Source organism: Myxine glutinosa, unplaced genomic scaffold (genome assembly GCF_964187855.1).
Source record: "Myxine glutinosa unplaced genomic scaffold, kmMyxGlut1.1 SCAFFOLD_619, whole genome shotgun sequence".
Lineage (NCBI taxonomy): Eukaryota > Metazoa > Chordata > Myxini > Myxiniformes > Myxinidae > Myxine > Myxine glutinosa.
Genome location: NW_027616714.1, coordinates 4,153 through 28,852, shown reverse-complemented (window position 1 = coordinate 28,852; position 24,700 = coordinate 4,153). Strand labels below are relative to the sequence as shown.

The 24,700-nt window shown below is 44.4% G+C and overlaps 2 long non-coding RNA genes across 3 annotated transcripts; one reads left to right on the top strand and one right to left on the bottom strand.

The window, feature by feature from the left end:
- Window positions 1–221: 221 nt before the first annotated feature.
- LOC137423521 (uncharacterized) lies at window positions 222–12,771 on the bottom strand. Of its 2 annotated transcripts, none has more exons than XR_013621557.1 (2): window positions 11,424–12,771; window positions 222–1,546 (listed from the first exon to the last, which is right to left on the bottom strand). It is a non-coding gene; the product is annotated as an uncharacterized LOC137423521 (long non-coding RNA). The 2 variants fall into 2 exon arrangements; XR_013621556.1 differs by lacking the exon at window positions 11,424–12,771 and adding an exon at window positions 5,250–6,585.
- Window positions 12,772–21,754: 8,983 nt separating this feature from the next.
- On the top strand, window positions 21,755–22,262 carry LOC137423866 (uncharacterized). The gene is made up of 2 exons (XR_013621558.1): window positions 21,755–21,862; window positions 22,095–22,262. It is a non-coding gene; the product is annotated as an uncharacterized LOC137423866 (long non-coding RNA).
- The last annotated feature ends 2,438 nt before the right edge of the window (window positions 22,263–24,700 follow it).

Below are 24,700 nucleotides of genomic sequence, written 5' to 3'. Positions count from 1 at the left end.
CAGGTTGACAAACCCAATGCACCAAAAACAATAGACGTCGTACACTGCATTAGCAACGTCACCAGATTAAAACAACCGATCTGCAGCCTCCTGTTTTCTGCCAAAATAAATAGCGCACATGATCAAACAATAAAATCAGTACCTTTTAAAAATAATAATAACCCCCTCCCACCCCCCCAAAAAAAAACTATTGTAAAGAAACAAAACAGAACGTGCATTGGAACACTGAAAAATCAAAATGAATTTATTTCAACAGAAAAAATGGTTTCCCTAATCCACAGCAACTACCCATGCCTGCGTGTGGTTATTACTTCTCTATCACATTATAAACAGCACATTTTCCATTCCCAAGATTCCCCCAGAACTACTCCCCTCAAAAGCTATATTCAAGTCAAATTTACAATCTTCAAAGGAAGCCAAAGAGGAATTCAAAACGACACAAGATAACGCACTAACTTGGCACCCACACCATCGTCAGATTGTGGATGTGCCATCTGCTTTAAAAGCAGTGGATATTTATTGAAAGCATTTACTCTCGGTGCCTAACAAGGAGCATAAAGCTATTTTACCAATTATCATGGTCAGAGGACAACAACAACAATGACAAGAATGAGGATGAATTTGTTTTCAAACAACAGCTTTTGAGCAACTCCAAATTAAACTTCATGCCCAAATCAAATGAAACAGATTGGCTGTGACAGATTTGGCTTCAAGTACAAGTTTGTGTTTAAATGCGGAATCCATGTTGCACCAGCACTTAACTGGCCCTGGCTCAACTGGCCTTAACTGGTACGCCCTTTCGATCAGCCGTGAAGCAAAATGATCCACAAATATGGCTCCCTCTTAGAAAACGGCAACTAAAACTGCTTTATTCTGCAACATTCATGGCAGCAGGCACAGCAGACCAAAATACAGATCCATTCTGCAAGTGCACATCAATCTAAGAAAATAAAATGGTCAGCAAAGAATCTCGACGGGCATTACAGTCGAAGGCTCCCATCCCAGCACACCCCACCATTTTATACAGGTGATGCAAATGCACGTCTCAAGAAACAGTTTGCACTCACCATGCGGGCCTCTAACATATTTCTAACATGCTTTCTGACCCCTAATGGGCTTCAGAGCATTGCAAGCGAATACAAAGGCAACGGAGAAAATATGAAGCGTTCACTGCCAAATGTCGAGGATAACGGCCACTCTGGAAACAAAATCAGAACAGCAAGTGCAGAATCAATTCACTGCCAAATGAGGTACTCTTCCCCATGACCACCAAAAGAAGAAAGAGAAAGAAAGATTGGGAAGAGATAAAAAGTTGGTTAGCAAGAGGACAAGGACTAGAAGCTGCTACGTGTTAGAACGGCGGGCTGGCTCAGAGGCAGTAGGAGGTGGTGGCGGCCCTCTGCGATCGAGGTCCTCGACATATGACACGACCATCTTGCGACGCTCTTCAGGAACGCAATCAAGCACGAGATAGCGCTTATCATTCTGCAAGATCTTTTCGATGTCACGCAGGTGTTGATCTGACTCTCGCAACAGTTTGTTTGATCTAGAAGGTGGCAGGGAAGAGGACATTGTCAAAACATCACTTTGCTCATCAGATATATTTATTATATATATACTGTCATAAGTGTATGTAAAACTCACAGTTACCGACCTGGTTTCGCCCTTTTTGGGGCTCATCAGGGCAACGCAGTGAGTACTGCGTTGACAGTATCTGAACTAAGATCGAAATTCTGCTCTGTCAGAGGGTTCTCTTGAGAGCTTGACAGGCAGAGCGTATGTACATGGCAGTGACGTCATTACTTGCGCTCATTGAAAGCTGGAGAACTGCACATATATTTGGATTGGTTTGCTCCCGGCTGCATCCAGGGGATTCCATATAATGAGTGGATACCAGAGGTAATGTGCCATGTGGCAGATGGCACTTATCGCTCCCATTAAGGTACAGCATAGCTGGATGGGATACCTTAATGGCGGTTCACCACTCATGGTATGAAATCGCAAAGTGACTGGTATATAACCGAAAGGTTTTCAGAGTCATAAGTGTATGCAGTACTCACTGCGTTGCCCTGATGAGCCCCAAAAAGGGCGAAACCAGGTCGGTAACTGTGAGTTTTACATACACTTATGACAGTATCTGAACTAAGATCGAAATTCTGCTCTGTCAGAGGGTTCTCTTGAGAGCTTGACAGGCAGAGCGTATGTACATGGCAGTGACGTCATTACTTGCGCTCATTGAAAGCTGGAGAACTGCACATATATTTGGATATATATATATATATATATATATATATACATACATAATACAGTCACGTGAAAAAGTAAGTACACCCCATATAAAGTTTTGACTTTTTCAACATATTTCAACATACAGCTATTTGATCTTCATTTCAACAATATTGACAGATAAAGGTGATATAATATAACAAATATCATGAAACATTTACATTTTGTAGTCCATTGTATAATTTAAATAAACATAAATGCAAATTTCGCATGTGGAAAAAGTAAGTACACCCCTACATTTATCACTACTTCAAATACCTAAAATTAGAATAGGTACACCAGCTCAGGTGCAAATGATTAGAACATCGCTGGAGAGAATCTTGGAGGAACCTGTGTTATTTAAACCTCAGTCATTTAGTTTGGTTTGCTCTTTGTTGTTGAAGTGTGCGACATCACCATGCCTAGATCAAAAGAGCTCTCTGAGGCCTTCAGAAAGAAGGTTATAGATGCCTACGAGTCTGGGAAGGGATTTAAAAAGATCTCCAAATAATTTGAAATCAATCATTCGACTGTCCGGAAGAACATCTACAATTGTAGATGATTCCATACAACTGCCAACTTGTTCAGGCCAGGCCGCCCCAGCAAGTTCAGCCCGAGAGCAGACCGCAAGATGCTGAAAGAAGTCTCTAAGAACCCCAGAATGTCATCACGGGACCTACAGGTAGCTTTTGCCACTGTTGATGTCAAAGTGCACGAGTCTACCATTAGAAAGAGGCTGCACAAATTTGATCTACATGGGAGGTGTGCCAGGAGGAAACCTTTGCTGTCCAGAAAGAACATCAGGGCAAGACTAAAGTTTGGCAATGAACACCTAGGCAAAGACCAGCACTTCTGGAACAATGTGCTCTGGACAGATGAGTCAAAGGTAGAGCTATTTGGCCACAGTACCAAAAGACATGTTTGGCGAAAACCAAAGACAGCATTTGACCACAAGAACTTGATACCAACTGTAAAGCATGGTGGTGGAAATGTTATGGTTTGGGGCAGCTTTGCTGCATCAGGGCCTGGGCAGCTCACCATCATAGAATCCACTATGTAATCTTCATTGTACCACTGTACTAGAGGGTGCTTGAGGATAATGTGAGGCCATCTGTCAGAAAGTTGAAGCTCAACCGAAGGTGGACCTTGCAACATGACAATGACCCTAAACATACCAGTAAATCCACCAAGGAATGGCTGAAAAGAAAGAAATGGAGGGTTCTGGAATGGCCAAGTCAGAGCCCGGATCTAAATCCCATCAATATGTTGTGGGAGGATTTGAAACGAGCTGTGCATGCAATTATGCTTGCTGTGCAACAATATTTTGTGGAATAAATTATTGCAAAGTCAATTTTACATTGTTTTTTGTTCAATTATATCACCTTTATCTATTTAAAAAAAAAACCCCACCTTTTAGAGGCCATTTTTCCCTGCAAAGCGGGGGTTGGCCTTTTTCGGGGACCGTGGTTGTTGTTGTTTTTCGGTCCCCTTTTTGAAGCAATGTTTTACGGCCGGATGCCCTTCCTGCCGCCAACCCCTTTTTGTCGCCTTTTACGACAAACAGGGAATTACCAGTGAACTGGTACTCTATTAGCCGACCTCAGAAGGATGACAGGCTGAGTCAACCCCCCTGGCGTTAATTCAGCGATCGACCGGGATTCGAACCCAGGATCCTAGGATCCTAAGCCGGCACCCTAGCCGCTAGCCCAACACCAGGGTTCCTGGTCTTATCTATAGTCTATACCATTACCTTGTCCTGGTCCTGGTCCTATACCTGGTCTTATCTATAACTTATCTATAGTTACTGTTTAAATGAAGATCAAATATTGATATGTCCACATGTTAAAAAGATTTAAAAAACATTTCATGGGGTGTACTTACTTTTTCCACATGTGAAATTTGCATTTATGTTTATATAAATTATACAATGGACTACAAAATGTAAATGTTTCATGATGTTTGTTGTATTATATCACCTTTATCTATCAATATTGTTGAAATGAAGATCAAATAGCTGTATGTTGAAATATGTTGAAAAAGTCAAAACTTTACATGGGGTGTACTTACTTTTTCACGTGACTGTATATATATATTTTGATGCTATCTCGCATGGCCAGGTCATAGTGAAGATACTTCAGAGTGGCCACAAAGTCCATGTGAATAATCGTGTGTCCTCTGTTACTTAGTACTTGCAAAATCGAAGATTTTTCAAGTATATTGGTCAGTTGCATTTGTTATTCTGTCTATCTGTTTGTTACTTGCAAAATCGAAGATTTTTCAAGAATATTGGTCGGTTGCGTTTGTTATTCTGTTTGTCTGTTTGTTATTTGCAAAATTGAAGATTTTTCAAGTATATTGGTCGGTTGTGTTTGTGGTTCTGTCTGTTTGTCTGTCTGTTTTTTGTCTGTTACAACTTTTATTTAGTGTGACACGTAGGTGTAGTTCCCTCTACTTTTAACCTGACCCTGAGGGCGACAGTTTTTAAAACATAAATAAATGTGTCCCGCTGCTCCATTGCACCCTGCCTAACAGACTTACGCCCACAGTTAACCGAATTGCGGAATGGTCTTCAAACTACACACTGACGGTGGGGAGCATTATTTACAACGACTCTGCTTTTATTTACAAAACTAACCCAGGACCTGTAATTGTTCTTTCTGGGGGGGAGACAGTCTGCTCTGCATCAATGCACCATGAAAGCACCCAAAAACGCACCAAAACACCCTCAAGCACCAATCGGTGCAGTCACCACAGTTCATCAGTGTTCAATGCATGTTCAATAATAAAAATAAATCAACAACCCCTAACCCTGCAGGTGGTCTCTTGCTCTTCGGCTCCCTCTGCTGGCTATTATTATCTCTTCCAGTTGTTGTCATTTTCTTTGCTTTTCTTACTGGCGGCCTATTCGAACTGAAAAATGCACCCAATGTGTCATTTTTATTTATTTTATTTATGGCCCACAGGGCCGACTACGTGTGGTTCACCTGTGGGGCATCGCTGCCCTGTGGCCAAGGTCCGCCAGCAAGATTTCGGGCCCTCATGGCCGGTTCCAGCAGAGGGGCCATGCCCCAACCCATGGGGTCCATAAGTGGTGCTCGGCCACCGACATGTGGTCCATAATGTGGTGCATCGATGCAGACAGCTGGTTCTGGGAATTCCGGGCGCACAATGGAGGACTCACGCACGCTCCCCTCGGCGCCCAATGGCGCACAGGTCATGTGGGAGACAAAAGAGACAAATGAGCGAGGGGTAAGGTCACAAGGGTACACATCAATAAGGCAATGCAAGGCGAAATGCGTACGGAGGGCGAAGTGAGAAAGCTCGTCCCTACCGTACGTCACCCCCCCCGTCACCTACACTACCCTTGCCCTTACCCCATATGTACAAAATCTACACATTACCAATCCGTCGCTACCGTCACGTCTTCCCCTTATTTCCCTTATACCAAATTCGTCTTCACTCCCCCACTATCCAAAATTTGCCATCATCAATTCATCATCAATCCTCATAAGGAGGAAGAGATGCAACATCAAAGCACAATGTCACACCCACGTCATGATGCGTCTCGCAATCCAAAACATTTGCATCATAAATAATTAAACATGGCATGGTGTGGAGTACCTGTCACCTCAGGTGAGTGGATGCAGATGGTGCGAGGAGATCCTTCATCCTAACTATCCTCTAAATGACTTTAACACACTTTACACTACCCGGGGTCTTTCCCTGCCAATCCATTGGCCACTTACACTATGGGTTCTAAAAACCAATTCCCATTGACCAAACTGTGGTGCTTCTCAATTTGGGGTCTCACTCCCCCGATTCATCTCCCGGTGCCCTTGCACAATTTCTGGGCTGTGACGTGTAGCTCTCCCAGCAGGTCTACCCACCTCCACCACTGTAGTTGCCACCCGAGCTTACCTGCTCCTTACCTAACCTATCTAATTGGGGAAGGCCCCTCCTGGCTCTGTCACCCCCTGGTGCCCTCTGGCACTGGGCTACCCGGGTCCGTCCTCCGGATCCTCGGGCCCCATCCACAACTACCGGCTCCCAGAGCCCACCTGCGGCCTCACCTGGCCGACATCCTCACAGTGGTGGAGTGCCCAAACCAACTACACACACGAACAGGCTACACGCCCAGCCATTTCCACAACACTAATGCACCCATCCAAATATCATTCTTTCACCTCGCACCACAGATGCCAATATCCAACCACAATTTACCTGTACCCTCTACCTAACACTTACACTACCCGCCCCGGGTATTCGTGATGGGGGTCCATCCTTCCCCCATTCACACCTTCGCACCATCCACTCCACTCCATTGTTTCCACCATACTCACTCCACGACCATCCATTCCAATCCGCCATATATCCCACACTCCATGTATTCCACACAACCATTTATTCCATACACATGTTGGTGCACACCTGTGCACTCACACCTGGTGCCACCTGCACCCTCCTCCTCTTCCTGGACCATTCGGTCAGCACAATACACTATCACCATCACTCATACACTGCTCCACACACCTGTTCAGTTGCACACCTGTGCAATCACACCTGTTCAATCACACCTGTTCAATCCTCAAACACACGGCATCATCTCATCAAACTACTCCCCTCTGAAACTTGCGCTTCCCAGTCACCCCTTTAAACTATTGCGCTCCCACGTCATTATCATCCACACTAAACTACCTGCGTCCCCACTACAGGTATCAGTCACTAACTAATCTTAACGTTACCTAATGTCATCTTCTAGGGCCCTACACACAATATCCTAACCCACCCGGGCTAGTTTTCACTGCCATACACCCCATAAGCTAGTGCTCCTTTGCCCCCCACGTGGTGTGAGGGATGACAGAGTTGCCATCCCACCACATCGGGGAGGTCCCACTATCAAATTTGCTCGTCCAAATCCAACAAATCATAAATTTGCTAATCATCTGCCAATCACCGTACCAATCATCAAATTTCGCCTTTTTCTAATTTTGGGTCCAAAACACTAACCTCATCACCCGTCTACTTATTAGATCCTCTCGGTGCGCCAATTCACGTCTACAGCCCGGCTTCGTACAGCCGAGCAATGAACGCGGGTTCTTTGGTGCCGGCGGCTGGATGCGTCCGGCACTCGGGGCAGGGACCGGGGCTTACCCGTGCCGGGATCCCACGCACCACCTCGGCGCGGAGCCATCCAATTGCCCGATCTCGACCTGCCGGAACGTCTCAATAAAAAGTGGTCGCCATGACGACCCTTCCTATCGGGCTGCCCGCTCCGCCTAGTGGAGCACGGACGCGGCCGTTCCAAGCGAGGCCCAGCGTGGATCGCGTACGGCGGTCCTTTCGAACCCGCCGTGGCTCGGATCCCCGCTGGTCCTCGCGGCACGCGAAACTGCCCGACGCGCACCGAGGGCCCGATTCGGCTAAATGTCGTTCTAACCGCTAACCCGGTTACCGTCGATGCCTCACCTGCATGCTTACACGCATACGCTACCCCTTTCTTGCTCATACACCCAGCTGTTCCCATGCTCCTCGTCATTGCACCTTCTCCAACACACCCAGGTACACTCATTCCGCTCACAGACGTGGTCACACACCTGACCACCGAACACCTTGGCACACATTCGTCGCTCGCACACCTCACCAACACACCTCTTCGCGCCCCTTCCTCGGTCACCTCCTCTGTGACAATCACAGGTGTGCTCTCACTCGCACACCCAACCACGTGCCTCACGACCAACTCAAGTGTGCATTCCCACACACGCTCTACCATTCCAGGTGTGCATCCTTCCATTCCAGGTGTACATCCTCGCTCACCTGTCACAACCAACTCACGCTCCGTGTCACTCTCACTACTTTCACCTCCATTCTTGACAGCGCACTCACCCTTACTCTTGACAGCGCACTCTTTCCTCATGCACCTGTCCGTTACACACCTTTCTCGCGCATCCTCTTGCGCACACTCTCCCGTTACTTCCTCCGTAACCCTCACCACACCGCGGTTCCATGTGCCCCCTCGCACACGCGCTACGACCGACTCACTCTTGACAGCACACTCACTCCTTGGCGCGCTTTTTCCTCACACACCCCATGGTCGGACATTCTCGCACACCTCCTCTTTCTCACACCAGACCTGTCGCACACTTCACCAACGGCCTCTCACGAACACCCGGGTCCACAACAACCCCCAAGCCGACTGAAGCTCCCCTCACATCATGTACATTTCCGATTATATCGCCACTCACCTTGGCACCTCTTCGTCGCACCTCTTCTGCCACCTGCAAACTCTTTATTTGGTTAGTGAGCAGCACATCATGAGTTGAGCACCGACCTTGTACATATTCCATTACCTCCTCCTTTATTTCTCTCTTAGTTTCTGGCCGTCTCTTCTTAATTTCACTCACCCCCTCTAACACCTCCTTTAACTTTTGCTTCACCTCTTTTATTTCCCGGTGCGTCTCCTCAAGTTCGTCCTCTAAGGCTACCGTGACCGTCTCTATGTGCATCCTCACCTGCCGGTCCTTTGTCTCCATTACCTCTGTCACCTCGTCCAACCTCATTGTCAGTCCCTCACGTACCATCTGACATTGCCTCTGCGTCGCTATCAAGTCATTTTTAATTTCTTTTTGTGTCGCTTTTAACCCTCCTAGTACCGCAGTGTTCCTTTGAACCTGCTCCACTAACTCCGTCTGTCCCTCCGTCAGCTGTTCCACCTCCTCCGTCAGGTCCTCTATGCCCCCTTGTAACTTTGCCGTATTATTCCTCACCTCTTTCTCTATACGCTTTTCACCTCGCTTTACCTCCTCGCGTACCCCCGAGACCTCCTCACTTACACCTCGTCGTATCTCCTCTTTCATCTCCTCCCTCTCTTTTGTAGATGCTACCCTCATCTGTCCCAATTCATCCCTCTGAGCATCCAATTTACTTTCTAACCCGATTTTCACCTCCTCTATCTGGTTCCCCATTTGTTCGATTTCTCGGGCGGATTGCTCCCCTATCTCCCACAATTTGTCTTCCATCCTATTTTCTAACCCCATTAACCCATTTTTCACCCCCTCTAACTGATTCTCCTGGGCAGCCATTTTATTTTCCACCCCCGTTAACCCACTCTTTACCTCTTTTATCCCATTGTCTAACCCCTCAAATTTTTTTTCTAATCCCTCACCGGTACCCCTCGCTTCGTCCCTCATTACCCCCAATTGCTCACTCTGAGCCCTCGCTTCGTCCCTTATTTGCTCACTATTAGCCCTCGCTTCGTCCCTTATCCGCTCACCCTGAGCATCCATCCGGTTCACCAAGTCCTTCCTCAGGTCTTCACTTGTCTGGACCATGAGCGCCCTTATTTGTATCATAAAGAGGTCCCAATTCACCGGTGCTGCTACGGTCACGGGCGCCGCCAGATTTGGTGCCGCTGTAACCGCGTGCGCCAAGGCGCCATTTTGCGCGCCCGAAACCTCGTGCGCGAGGACGCCATTTTGTGCGTCTGATACTCCCTCAACCACATTGCCAATGTTCTCCTCTACTTCGTCCCTCTGATCCTGGGTTACTCCTAACCCCTCCTCTAGCTCACCCACCGGCATCCGATCGCCTTGACCAGCCATGGCGCGATTTCAAAATTCGGGTTTTTGTAAAACAACACAAATTTCCAGCAGCTTGTAATTTTGAGCGCGTTAAGCGCGCTTCGGGTCCGTATCTCACTCCCCGACACCAATTGTTGCGGACGCGGTTAAAGATGTTATTTACCGAGCGGTTGGTATTACCGCGACCGAACAGTTATTCCCCGACTAATACCCGATTTGCCCCAAACTTTGGCCGGATCGCGCTACCGCTATTCAATCGGGAAAACTCTAAAGCGACCAAATGCAAAGAGGAAAACGAAGGCAAAGAAAGGTTTGGAAATACTACTAAATTTATTTACTATTCACACACATAAGCAAAAAGACAGCAGTCACGTTTATTTACAAGCACATGAGACGCAGGTGACACAGTGAAAATACTAGCTTATACAGACTTATTGTTACTACCCAGGGACAAGACAAAAGACAGACTACGAGCACACTTACACGGGGATGGTGTTAGGGATGGCAGGTGGGTGGCTGGCGGGATAGGGAGGTCCAACTAGTTCTGCAGCTGATCGGCTCGTGGGCAGCCGCCGCTCCTTCGCGGCCCTGCTCCAAACTGCCGTCCAGGCCTCACGCTGCTGTGGCTGCAGTTTCGGTGGCTCCAGCTGCAGCAAATGCAGTTTCAGTGGCTCGAGCTGCAGCAAGTGCACTTTCGGTGGCTCGAGCTGCAGTGAGTGCAGTTTAGGTGGCTCGAGCTGCAGTTCAACCCTGGACCTCTTCTCGTCTCTCTATCGTCAAAGCTCATCTCCCTTGTCTCCTTTTGGAAATGCCCTGCCGTGGGTTATATAGGCCCCACCCCTCAACCTTCGCGAACCTCCTCGATGTTTCTTTCCTCCGCCCTCTCTAGCCAAACCCCTGGCTCATGGTTGGTCGAGTGGGGCTATGACGAGGTGGAGACACGCCTTTCTTCTCCAACCCTGCCTCGTGGTCAATGGCGGCAATTGTTGGAGCGGAGGTAGTTTCCAATCGACGAAAGGGGGAATGGAGGTTTTGGGAGTGGGAATGGAAGTTTTGGGAGTGGGAATGAAGTTTTGGGAGTGGGAATGAAGGGAATCTATCTCTTTCACTGGTGCAATGGAGTATTTCAATTAATGGGAGACACAGCCTTACCCTAAAACACATAATAAGATATAAGCTATCGAACAGGGGTATTCTATGATTAGCTGTGGTGTGGGTGCTCTATGGACTAATTATGGGACGCCCTTTGACCTTTACACAGCTCCGGAGGCAGGAGGCGCAGAATAATAATAACAATAATAATAATACACACAATCAAAAAAATACAGTCCTCATGTCCGCAACAATATTAACAGGAGTAATAATAACATTACAGTAATACAATAATTACAATACCTCCTTAGACATCGAGTGCATCCGTATGACGTCCGCCATTGTCACGGCATAACATAATTTTTCTCCACGTGTGGTGTGAAAACTGACGCAAAATGCCATGTGTTATTGTGCCGAATGCTTCCTGAATGCAGTTTCAGCTCATCTACAGATGGCATGCGGTGTTCTGCAACTTTAGTTTTGACTTACCCCAACTGAGGATTGTCACAGGTGGCCAGGTCCGGACTGTGTGGTGGTCACAGAAGCTGTCAACCTGTTATCAGGATCTGCATCTGACAAATCACAAATGACAGTTGTTCCCTGTCCATGTGAAGGTTTTCTTAAATTGTACAACGTAATGATGAATATGAAACACTCAACTCTGCAGAACATTTCTGTAATGATTTTAATGAAGATCTGAGAACGAATGTTTTAAAGTTTTGAATTCCCAAATCATTACTTTTTGGTCGTCCGCTGTGCTTGCTGTCGAGTACACTTCCTGTCTGAAATACGTTTTTTCCCAAAGATGAAGATTTGATTTTGACAGTGCTGGTTTCCCAAAACGCTCCTCAAAGTCTTCTTGCACCTGTTTCATCGTCTTGTTTGTGTTTCTCCTCTTGTGGTACCACACCTCTGCTACCAGCCTCTCTTCCACTGTAAATGGAGTGGTGTCTGCTATCTTGGTTTAATATATTATTTGCATTATCTGAAAAAAGAAAAGGTATAAATAAATACATGGTTTAAACAAATCTTATGGAAGTAGCTAAAACCGTGTCCTGGGACTTATGACTCACCATCAACTGCCAATACCCTTGCTGGGAGAACATTTCATGAATTCACCACTCTGAGTGAAACACCCCTGCCTTACTAAGATCCTAACTCTCCTCTTCTTTACCCTTAAACTGTGCCCCCTTGTCTTTTCAGTGTCCATTCTGCTGAAAAATTATTCTGCACTTATTTTGTCGATACCCATCATTATCTTAAGCATCACCATTAGATCCCTCACAATCTCCTCGTTTCTGATGCAAAAAGTCCTGTCTCTTTCAGCCGCTCCTCATACCTCAGTCTAGTTAGGCCCAGGATCAATCTAGTTACTACATGTTGCACCTTCTGTATTACAATTATGTCCTTCCTAAATTCCTGTACAGAGTTATAAACACTATCTCTTTTTATTTCTTATTTATCCCTATGAATGCAACCAAAAACCCTGTTTGCTTTACCAATTATCTGCCTGGCACTGTCCTGTTTGCTTACTCCTCCCCCCCCACCCCCAAATCTATTACCACCCCCAGATCCTTCTCCTGTGTGGCACGCCCCCAAACTCCCCCTAGCATTATGTAGTCTCTATTTTCATCATTCTTACCCAACCCCAGCACCTTACATTTCCTTGTGTTGAACGGCATCTGTCAATCTTTTTCCCAGTCTAATTCAGTATACAGATTTTCCTTAATCTGAACACCTCCTTCTTTCTCTCCTTCTTTCTCTCCTTCTTTCTTTCTTTCTCTTTCTCTCTCTCTCTCTCTACAATTATTTGCAGTGAATCCCTTTGTCTTTGGCAAATCGACACTTCATCACACCTCACAGTGGCTTGTTTGGGTTAAAGACTTGTATTCTCAAACCAGTCTCTAATGAAAGCAGTGTCTTGAGGTACAACTGCAGCAGTGCAGGTAGTCCAGAATGCCATTATAATTTTGTATTCATAATGCCTTTTACCACAGTTGATGGATTGAGTGGAAGCCAGCAAATCTATGTTCAAAAACAGTATGCGGTCTCCAGACATATGGAAATAAGGAGTCCATTCTTACCTTTCATATGCAGCACATGGCTGCTGGGTTGCATCATTTGCTTGGGGCATTGCTGTGCCACTAATACAGTGCCCCCTGTAGGTTAGAGCAGGAATTTGTAATTTGTTCAGGGTGCCGGCAATAGCTCGCCTACTCTTTATGAAGGGCATCATGGGATGTTTAACATCCACGAACTAAAGCTAGTGGACAGGACACCAAGTTTGTCGCCCATCCGAGGGACGGCACACGCATTGATGCCTCGCCCTGCCTGTGAAACACCAGGATGACAGTTTATAGCTTGGACGAGATTTTAACCCAGGATAGACAGCTCAGAGGTGAGTGTGCGTACTTCTAGTCTATCCTCGTGCCAGCCCAAAGAGTATGTGTTGAACCGCTGTTTCAGCTCTACACTCATGAAGCCTCTTTATCATGACTTGCATGGATGTTTAAAAACTGCTGACTGCTTTGCTAATAATTTAAAGGTCTTTTTCTTGTGACTTCATTTTTTGTCAATGGTGGCATTTTTTGAAAGTCTTTGTTGCTATTCCTATTATGATTGCTTTTTATTGTTAACCATGTGAATTTGTACAGGTTTGGGACATCCAGACATTGCACAAAGTTAACACTATTCGAGCCCATGACAACCCAGTGTGCACCCTCGTCTCTTCTTCCAACACCCTCTTTATGGGTTCGCTCAAAGCCATCAAGGTAGTAGACTTCTTTACATTATAACTTTTTTTTGCTAAAGGCAGAGTCAAGGCTCGTGGAAGAGCTAGAACAAAGAACGGATCAGGACGCAACATAACAAAAGGAAAAGCTGAGGGAAAAGGGGGAAACCCAACATCAGGACCGAGGGGCAAATGTGGACGGACATGGACAAACAAGGGATGCGGGTAATGATGAGGGTTAGTGGAGAACACAATGGGTGGACAAGTTGGATACTAAAGCAATTTTTTTGGGGGGGGGGGAGGTGATGGTGGTGGTTTGACGGGTGTAGAAAAGATCATGATTTTGGATAAGGAATGATCTGAGATGGTGGTGAACAGTTGTTGTGAAGACCTGGAGGGAGGAATGAGATTGAAGAGTGTGGAAGTTGGTTCCACAGGCACGAAAAAAGAGCAACAAATGAGTATAGGTTGGTAGTAATACTGCATTTTGGGAGTTTTACTAGAAGGTGTTTGCTGGTGGACTATGTGTGTCCTGCAGAGACTTGGGGGACAGAGCACAAAGAGGGCAAAGGTTGCAAGACCAGAAAGGAGATGGAAGAAGACAGAGAGACCACTGACTTGTCGGCGAAGGCAAAGTGATAGACTCAGCTTAATCGTGGGAGATTTCAATGATCTTGAAGGCCTTAGTTTCCAGAGCATCAAACTGAGCTGGGTATGAGACAGGGGTGCCAATCTAGAGGGGAGAGCAGGTAGGTAGGTGGATAGAAGTTCAGGGCTTTCAGGTGTGCCAAGGAAGGACTTTGTACAAGGGAGGATTGCCAGTCAGCGGTGGGCTTTGGAGGCCAACTTTGAAATGTGGTTTGCCCAAGAAAAGGCAGATAGTGAGACCCTGCAGTTTGAATGTGAACTTCTTCAAGAGAAGAACTTGAAACTATAGGACCTCCTTATGGAAAAGCAAAACATCTTTGTGTGTGTGTGTATATCCATAATAATAAAAGAGAAAATGCATCTGTGTGTTTGTCTGTGTCCTCCATAACTCCAAAACTATGAAACCTAGCGGCCCAACATTTTGCATGCATACTTAGGGAACTGTAAGGGAATAGGGTGTGCCTGAATGAAAACTGTGTTTGGTTAAATTTAAACACCCCTATTGAAGATTTTATAGCTTGGACGAGGCTTACCTCATGAAAGGCTTTATCCTGTGTCAGCCCAACTTCACCTCACAGTGGTCTTAGCCGCCATTTTGATTTTGCCTGTTCAAGAAGCCTTACCTTGGAAACACGATCTACTCTCACGGACTAATTAAAGTATATAATTGAAATCTGTGTTCGGGTTTGAGGATCGGATCCCGTGGACTAAAGAAGTGTCAAAATTTGGAGTGAAATCTGAACTAATTTAAATGAAATACCGGTTCTTGTAACTAAGCGTATTCGTCAAGCGTTGGATTATTCGCCCACTAAAGGGAGCGTGAGCTGGGTTTAGACCTTTTGCCTGCGTTGGTTGGAGAATGTTTCCTGAGAAGATTGAGTTAAGTGCTGTGTTTGATCATCTATGCTCTGCATGGCTGAAATGGCACTTAAGATATGCCTGGTCATAATAAACACTGCCTGCAGACGTCCGGAGTTTTGTAAGGAGCTGGAGGGGGGAGCGGGTTTGGGAGGAGGTAAGCGTGAGGGGAGGGGAAGCGCCTTTATTACCGCCTCGGAAGTACACTTTAAAGAACTTATGTACATGTACACTTTAAAATGTACACGTACACTTTCTCAATATCACGTCTGAATTTATGTACATTTCAAAAACGTGTTGAAAATGGAACAACGTACGTTTTCATTACAAAGAAAATAGTCATGAGTGCTCATGACTAATATTTGAAGTGTTTAATGAAAAAAAATTCGTCCTTTTGTCAGCGTTTTTATGTATAGTGTACGCTGTCGAGATGTGCAGGGGTGTGTTCCATTACCAAGCGGCTAGCTAGTGCTTGCCAAGCCAGGCGTTCCTTATCAACGGTTTTGATTGGAGTGCTAGCTTGAGTTCTTGCCACTTGGTGAATGCTCTACAAGAAATTTGTTAACTGAACACACCTCAGTTTATCCTCACATGGCGGCAAGGATAAACATATAGACTGACTTTGAAGGGGGAGTGGGGGGGGGGTGGGGGAGGGGGAGAAGTGGTGGTGTGGGAGTCCGGAGGGTGGGTGGAGTGGGAGTCTGCAGGGAGGGGGTAGGTAAGGGGTAGAGTGGGAGTCCAGAGGGGGTGGGGTGAGAGGAGGTAGGGGAAGGAGTGGGAGGGGAAAAGGTGGGAGAAGGAAAGGGGTAGGGTGGGGGACTGGAGGCGGTGGGGTAGGAAGAAGGAAGGGGAAAGGGTGGGAGTCCGGAGGGAGGTGGGGTGAGCGGAGGAAGGGGAAGGGGTGGGATGAGGAATGGGTGGAAGGAAGGAACCGCAACGCCGGGTACCTTTGCTAGTACAGAAGAAATTGAGAATCACATATTATTAATTTTATTGCAAAGTTTATCAGTTTCTTCCCTCATTAAAGTAGTGCTGTTCATTTGGGGCTCATTTACACCATATATTCAGGGTCAAGGGGAGTGAGGAGGTTGCTTTTTGTGACTTTTGTACCTGCTCTGAGTCGGTCACAAGCAAGCTGAAAAGCAGCTCTATCCACCTGCCCACACCCAGGACTGCCAGGGATTGGTATGGTACGAGAGGATATATCCATGTTGGGACACAAGATGGTCATGAAAGCGAGTGAAGAAAAGGGACTGTATGTATGTCGCAAAACAGAGGAGGAAGGACGGATAGGCTCAAAACTGCTACCATTTATTTAATGAAGAATATTGCCTTCTATCGGAAGACAGCCATGATAACATTAACCCTTAATATCTGACTGTCCACAGTGGTATTTATCAACATATTTAATCATTTCTGTACAGTTGGAGATTGGTGTCACATTTACAGGAATATCTGTGGCTGCAGGTGTGGGACATCGTGGGCACCGAGCTCAAAACAAGGCAGGAACTCACTGGGCTTAACCACTGGGTGCGTGCACTGGTAGCTTCACAGAATTACCTCTACAGCGGTTCCTACCAAACCATAAAGGTACCAGGTGGGGTGGGGTCTGGTGCTTACATACATGTTTATCATTGTCTCTTTGCCAGTATAATTTACAAGATATTAAATGCTCCCTTTGTGCCTCTTCCTGCAAGGTGCTCGTCTTGTGGAAAAGCTGCGAACCATCCCAATAATTGAGATGAATTGCCCGGGGTAATGCGATTATTTACACCTTGATTTGGTCATTTTATTGTGCTTTCATTTAGTGTATTGTTTTGTGGTATCTCAAGTATAATTGCATTTACAAAGATTTGAATATGACTGACTACTCTCAGTTTACAAAGCCTTTGTCTGTAGCTCGAAGGATGACTGCTCTCTGCCATGGGCTGGCACCCCAGCACCACATATGTCTCTCCTGGATTCTGTGAAATATAAAGTTCTCAGAAATATTGGAATCTCCATTGATGAGGCCTAACACAAGGTCTGTTACTTTCGTATCGCAGTCAGGTCGGTGGTCTCTGTTTTGTAGCACCTTTTCTGCGATATTGTTCCCTCTGACCTTTCAGTCGTCCACCCTCCCTATCTACTCCAGATGCACACAATCTTCCATTAACCCCCTCCACCCCGGTTAAATTTCCAAAATCCAGGCTTCGCTCTCAACCCTTGAGATTACATGAATTTGGGCACATTACGGGTGAGCGTAGTGACTGAGGGAAGTGTGAGGGGAGGGGCAAAGAGTCAGATGGGATGGAAAGGGGGTACATGATGTTTTTTTTAATGCTTCCCCTGATGAAGTCGCTGGAGGCATTATGTTTTTGGGTCGTCATGAAGGATCTATCCCTACACATGATGTCTTCTTCAAGATACCTCTTCTTGGAAAGATAAGTTGTGATTTGAGCATACCTTTACTCACTCACACAAGGTATTTCATCCCAATACTCACATTCTTCATTCTTTAACAACTATAGCTTGATTGCTCAGGCCGGCATGATCACCAATATGGCAGCCTACACGGTCGTGTCACCTGGTGTGGTCAACGGCACAAGGTCCGCATGCTTCCTTCAGAGATGCCAGACTTCTGCTAATTTCCAGATTTCTTCTTTAATCCTAAAATTGCCAATTATGAACTTGAATAATCAAGTTTTTTTTTTTGTGCTTTGTGTGCCTATGGAGAACAATTTTATGAATTCCCACTTATTCTTTCAATCCCCATTGATATGTTATTTTCCTTTATGTTGCTTTTACAACCCTTCATTCTTATTTCTCATCGAAGAGCTTAGAACCTTGCATTTATAATCGGTTATTTATTAAACAACGCCCCCTTTCTTTTCCTATCAAATTTAAACTACTGAAAGGAGAAAACGTCTTGTTTAATATGACTACCGTATGTATGGTACAGTATCTTGCTTTATCAACAAACACAGCACTACTTGTCTATTTTCACTGCATCCAAACTGACATCTGTTTGCACATCTCTGCACGAAGTGTACTTCTGACAACAGTACGTTTTCTGATTCTTGTCCCTAGATCTGGGACATTCGAACTCTGGAATGTGTTCATGTGCTGCAGACATCTGGAGGCAGTGTGTACTCTATTGCTGCACCAGCCACCATATTGTTTGTGGGACATATGAAAACCTCATTCATGTAGGTATATCTGCAGCCAAAATGACTTGCTCAAGCAGATTGAGATTTTATTTGATATTATGGAGACCCACGGAGAAGTTGGCTTTGTTTACCTTTTTCAAAAAGATATGTCACACCCCATTAATTTTATCTTCAAGTTTATACTTGTCTTTTCTGATACTAACCCCAAGCTTACTACAAACTTTACATCTGCAGTACAGTACATCCTTTAACATCTACAGGCTAACTGCCTTTCCCTCATTATGCAATGTTCATCACATAGCAAGCTTTCTGCCAGATGATATAATTAGGGTTTGTTTAGGATATGGATTTGTTTGGGATATAGTGTAATAACCTCTGCCACCAAACCAAAGGTGGATGGGGTTATGGTTTCACCCCTGTATGTTTGTCTGTGAGCAGGATATCTCAAAAAGTTGTGAATGGATTCAGACGAAATTTGATGGTCAGGTAGGGTGTGTGACAAGGAAGAATTGATTCGATTTTGGTGAAGATCTGGATCCGATAATTTTTTGAGTGATTCTCCACCATTGAGAGAGAGGAACAAAAACTATATATAGCACGATATCTCAAAAAGTTGTGGGCGAGTTATAATGAAACTAGGTAGATGAGTTGGTTAGGTGAAAAGAATTGGAGAATCCGATTCGATTTTGGAGGTCTGGATCCAAATCCGGCCTATCAGTGGGATACACAACGTAAACAGTTCAGCCTGGCAGAGGTATGCACTCCGAGTGCCGTTCTAGTTACCCTCGCCTGAGGAGAGGGTTTTGCATTTGAGTCCATTTGTTTGCTTGTTTGTTTGTTTGTTTGTCCGCACAGAATAAATATGATTTTCTCTGCAACCGTTGGTCTGATTGACAGGAAATTTCCACCACAGGTGCACCTCCACCTATATAATTTTTTAATGAAAAATATGACGTCAAAGGTCACGTGGGTCGGTCGCCATCTTGGAAAAACTGAAAACATTTGCACCTCGATATCTCTGAAAGCGCTGCATCGAAAAATTGAGACATGGCTCATTGTAAAGAACATGGGGAATAAAATATGTTAATGATGATGTCATCGGTGCCTCCATTATACAACAACACACAACAACAGGCATTTTAAGGCCATTTTCCCTGCTAGAGCAGGGGTTAGCCTCCATTATGACATCATAAAATCGACAAGTACAAAACTTCATCCGATCAAGATGAAATATCCTGAGCATAATCTAGGAATAAATGAGTTTAGGGGAAAAAAAAAATGATGACGTCATCGGTCACGTGGTTCGGCCACCATATTTGTTTTAACACAAAAGCCTTTAAAACCACTGAAAATACATCCTGGCGAGGGTTTGCAATCTCTGATTGCTCTTTCTTGTTTCAAATGTGTGAATGACTATGAATGAATGAATGTTAAAGAAAATGTGTGAAAGAGAGGTGGATAGGCACGTTCAGACAAGATCATGTATTGCGTTATAATTATCGTGTTGATCATTTGATTTGAAGAAAATTGAGGTTGGTGGTTATGTGGGCGGGAAGATAACATTTGGTCAGAAGCACGAGAAGCAGGAAATAATTTATGCAGAGCAGCGTGAGGCGTTGCTATTTTGGCTTGATGGAAGGTACCCCACCTTCCCCATACATGTTCGCCGGGATCTCTCACAGGCCATATACGTTTGCTGGGATCCCTGGCAGGTTTTCCCCACATATTTGGAATTATCCTGTGTTTACCCAAACGATTGTATTTGAAAGATCGTTTCTGCCTTGCTGGTGATGTCATGAAGGCAGAAACATGTGAACTCACTTTTCTCTGTGTACAGGTTTGGGACCTCGAGACAAAAGAACAAATGCGCACGTTGACAGGCCATGTGGGCACTGTATATGCCCTGGCAGTCATCTCAACACCTGATCAGACCAAAGTGTTCAGTGCCTCATATGACCGCTCACTTAGGGTGAGTAAAATCATTTTGTATACATTCTTTGCTATTTTTTAAAATATAAGAACCAAAGTTGAGCTTGTAACATAATTGCTGAAGGGCGGCCATCTGCCAAAAGCTCATTTAATGATGTTTGCAGAACCAAAGTAAATAAGCATTGAATAATGCAGAGCTTTGTTTGCTGAGGTATATAGATTATCATCGATCTGACATCTAGTGCGGACTCACTCACTCACTCACTCACTCACTCACTGACACAGCACCAATACAATAGCTTCTTGTGTTTCTGATACATGCAAAGCTAGTAAGTCACCCAGTAGATTCCCACATCCATATATATCAGTTAAAAGTCAGTAACAGTTGGTATTAAAGCCGTGATCATATGAAAATGTGCACGGAAAAAATATATAACCGCTTACAAAAATCTGTAAGCTTTGTGTAAAAGGTTTTGGCCTGCAGTTCTGTCCTATATGCTTGAGATTAAAGATGGTTCCCCAAAAACGTATTTGCACCTCAGTCACTACCTGACTCTTCATTTTCTGTGCTGTATGGTTCATATATGTATCGCATTGAGGTACAAATATGTACTTTCTGGCCCAATAAATATTGAGGTTTCTGGCCCCTTGAGGTTTCTGGCTCTTCTTTGCCCAATAAATACTTTCTGGATATCTTTGTCTTGGATTGAGTGATGTGCTCCATCCTCTAGGGATAACATGCATTACCAAGCTCGTTTGCATGTCTTGAAGACCATTTGGGAACGGCTGGCATAACCGAGAGGGTGATCATGAAACAAAACAGCGCTTGGTCTTCACACAATACCCGGCCGCCAATTTTTACGTGCGACGTAACGTCAGAGCTACATACCTGTCTTGATTGGAAAGCAAAATGGTTGAACCGGATGTGAGGCAACTTGTGATGATGACAGCCACTCTTCTTCACATTTACTTAAACAAGAATGTCGTGGTGGAATATAAGGCGATCCAATGAAAAAAGAAGCTGCGCCACCAAAATCGAGTGAGACTTTGTAATAAATGCTTGTTTTTGAGATGGAACCGCTCCAGCCATTGTGCTGTTTCAATGATATGTTCCTGCTTTCGTTGCTTCAGTGTATTGTGACTCAAATATCAGTGACTTTCTGCACAGACTCAAATATCAGTCAGTCATTCTATTTTCTCCTCCAAGTCAAGTGACGTGGTTACGTCACCGAGATGACGTCGACTGGCCATTTATGTGCAGCTCAAATTGGCCCGCTTTGGCCCTGGGTGTTCGAGCAGATGACCGATTATAATGGGTGTGAACGTAACTTCTGAGGCCCTGCCCAGTCCCAAGTCAAAGACGTGATGTAAATGAGTCGTGTGAATACTTTTGATTACACCACAATTTGAGAATGCTTGTATGAAAGGAAATATAAATTGTTATTTTGCAGCATATTTTCTACTCTACTCGTGATTACCTTGTGTCTGATCAGGTTTGGAGCATCGACAATATGATCTGCACTCAGACATTGTTGACGCACCAGGGTAGTGTCACAGCACTTGCTGTTTCTCGTGGTCGTCTATTTTCTGGTGCTGTAGACAGCACGGTCAAGGTACACGCACGCACACACACACACACACACACACACACACACACACACACACACACACACACACACACACACACACACACACACACACACACACACACACACACACACACACACACACACACACACACACCCTCTTCATTTTTCTACTTTATCAGTATTTTGAATGTCTGTTATTGTTTCTTTGTCATAGGAATAATGTGCTGCCATCAAACAGATATTTGCTCTTTTTCAGGTGTGGACATCATGAATATAGGCCTGACCTGCTTCAACGATTAATGTAGCTATACTGATTGGAAAAAGCTTCTTTTTTTTTTTTCCAAGTTTTAATTTTTTATAACGAAATGTTTACATGGTTATTGTACCTTATGAATGACACCATATAAAAAGTTTTTAAATTGTTTTTGTCATACTTTTGCCATTTTTCATCATGTCTTGGTTTTTATTTCATGACATTTCTTTAAATGTCAGATCTACTATGGCCTGTTTTGTATGCTTTATATCGGAAAAAAACTTAAAACTTTTAAAAGTTCGTTTTGAATTATCATTCTTATCCTGGAAGTTAAAATAAATTGTTCTTGAAAATTTTGCACTTTGACGGTGGAAGTGCGAAGTTTAATTTTGATAAGCAAAACTAATTAAATCTGTCCGTGATAAACAATAACCATCTTTTCATCTTCGCCATTCATGGTTTTTAAATCAACTATTGCTTCACTTTTGTTCATTTTGTCTTGACCAAATTTAAGATCACATTGTGACAGGGTGGCACCTTGTGAGCATATATTCTCTACGTGTGATTGTCAATCCTACTATAGACTGTTTCATGGCTTTATGAAGGTAGAGAGTTGTGTCAAAAAACGTGGTCTGTTGATGTTAAGCTGGGGACACCGACGAGTGTTGGTTGCTGGTGGATATTAAGTATTCCACAGTGCCTTTCTACGAAGAGTGAACAAATGCCAAATTATTGCCTGAACCAGCTCCAGTCAGACATTAGACCTGGGCAGCCAATTCGTGAAAGACGGGCCAATTTGACATGTTCTATATGAAGCCCCCGTTTCCTCACTAAAATGGGACAAGGTGTGAAATGCCGATGAAGAAGAAATTTGGCACCAATTGTACATTGAAGACGTATTGCCTAGTTTTTGTCTGAGTGCTTGTCTTATGGATACTGTTCATATCTCGTGAGTATGCTGTGTGCTGTCAATGTAAAATATACCAAGTTTTTTTTTTGTATACACAGTCAAAGCTCCTGGAAGAGTTAGAACGCTGAATAGAGCAGGACGCAACAGAACAAAAGGAACAGTAAAGAGAGGGGGAAAACACCAACAGCAGCATTGGAGGCCAAGGGAGGACATTTGGAAAACAAAGGTGTGAGGAGGATTGAGGGATAGGGGAGAATGCAGGGGGTGTACAATATGGATGCAGAAGAAAACTCTCCTGAAGAAAAAAACAGGAAAGTTGGATGGAGGTGGGCTTGGGGGTAGGAGGAGGGATAACAGAGGTTTTTTTGGGGTATACATAGTCGAGGCTCATGGAAGAGCTTATACAGTGAACGGATCAGGACTTAACAGACAAAAACAGGATGCAAAACACACATGCATGGGGTGGACAAAATGGAAACAGAAGAAAACTCCAAGGAGGGAAAATAGGAAGAAGGAGGGATTTTGGTGGGGCTAACTTGGATAGAAAAGACCATAGTTTAGGGTTGAGGATTATCTAAGCAGAGGTAGAAAAGTTCCCCCATTAACCATATAATTTATACAAAACAATTTCCATGAAAGCTGAAATGTCAGATATTTTCAACCAATCAAATACACTGATATGACTCGGGACCAATAATTTGAAGTGGCATTGTGGGTTACATGCTTGATGGTGGAGACAGAGGGACCTGAATGAGGTTGTAGTTGCAATTGCATGCTCATAAAATGAAATGTTTTTTCTAAAGCGACAGAAGACCAATCACTATGATGCTTATTAACCTACAAATAAAAGAAAACTGTCATTTAGTGGGCCACCCATATTGATAAAATAGTTTAGTCACATGCAATATTGGGTTAAAGATAAAGTTTACATCAACAGATTTACAAAAAAATGCCACTTTGGAAATCAGATGATCAAATCCCATTTTAGAATCGATAAACTTGAAGTCTCTTTACAATCTACATATATTTTTACTTTTCACCTTGTGGGCAACTGTTTGCAGTCAGTACTGTGGGTAGTGTGCGCTGAGTGGATTGTGTCATGCCTGTTTGGAAAGAGCAGCTTGCCAGATGGCCTCGAGGTACGCACACTCACCCCTAAGCTAGGTTTGAATGCCGACCCAGCTAAAAATTGCCATTCCGGTGTTTCACAGGCAGGCCGATTCATCAATGTGTATGCCACTCACAAATGGACGTTAAACTTGGCGTCCCATTTGCTGACATTAGTACTTTGACGTTAAATATCCCATGGTGTCCTTCATGAAGAGTAGGCGAACTGTCGGCATCATGGCCAATATCCAAATTCCTTCCCTAGCCTACAGAGGGCATTGCCTCAGCGCAAATGCCGTGCCCTCAGCCAATGATGCGACCGTGCAGCCTTGTGCTGCATTCGAAAGAAGAATATAGAAATAGCCCCACTTGTAGGAATGCATGAGCAGGTTAAGGTGGATGTCATAAAAATAACCTTTACATCATGGGATTTATAAACAAAATATGACTGTAACTGCCTTTGTTATATCTGAACATTCAGTGGCCACTTGAATAATACATCTGAAAAAAAAACCTCAATTTTATCACACCGAGCCACATTACCTGCATTGTATTGTTATAAATTACATTGTTATATTTCACATAACAAATG